A 525-nucleotide genomic window follows, 5' to 3' on the forward strand; every position below is an offset into this window, starting at 1 on the left:
ACAAGCAGCGAATGTTACTGGGCCTGGAGGTATTCCAGTCAAAGGCAGCTGTTATGCACAAAATTATAAACAATATCCATCCCAGCAGCTTCCCTACCCACAACCTCCTTTCCCGTTTTACCCTACACCCAATATGAACCCCTTCCTAAATTTACCCCATCCCCAGTTTATTCCTAATCCGTTTTTCACCCCATGGCTTCCCTATACAATTCCCTTTCCCTACAATTCCTCTCCGATGCCGAGGGGGGGATGAAAAGGGGGAGGGAAGAAATTAAACCCTCTCCTGCCTCAGTTTCCCCACAAAGCATGCCCGGAGAGTCCTGTCTCCCTTCTGTCAGCCTTAAGATGTTCCAGAGAATCTGTTTGGACATTTAAAGGCTCAGGAGTGTGGCTTGTATTATTTTAAAACGGTTCTTGTTATGTTTACCCAGTTGTTTTCATTCTCCTTTTATTAAAATAAAACGGGTGAAATGTCAGGGTCTCCTCCCCCGCCGTGTAGCCCTGGGAGAGGGGCCCTGAGGGCAC

The sequence above is a fragment of the Corvus cornix genome, chromosome 8 (genome assembly GCF_000738735.6).
Source record: "Corvus cornix cornix isolate S_Up_H32 chromosome 8, ASM73873v5, whole genome shotgun sequence".
Lineage (NCBI taxonomy): Eukaryota > Metazoa > Chordata > Aves > Passeriformes > Corvidae > Corvus > Corvus cornix.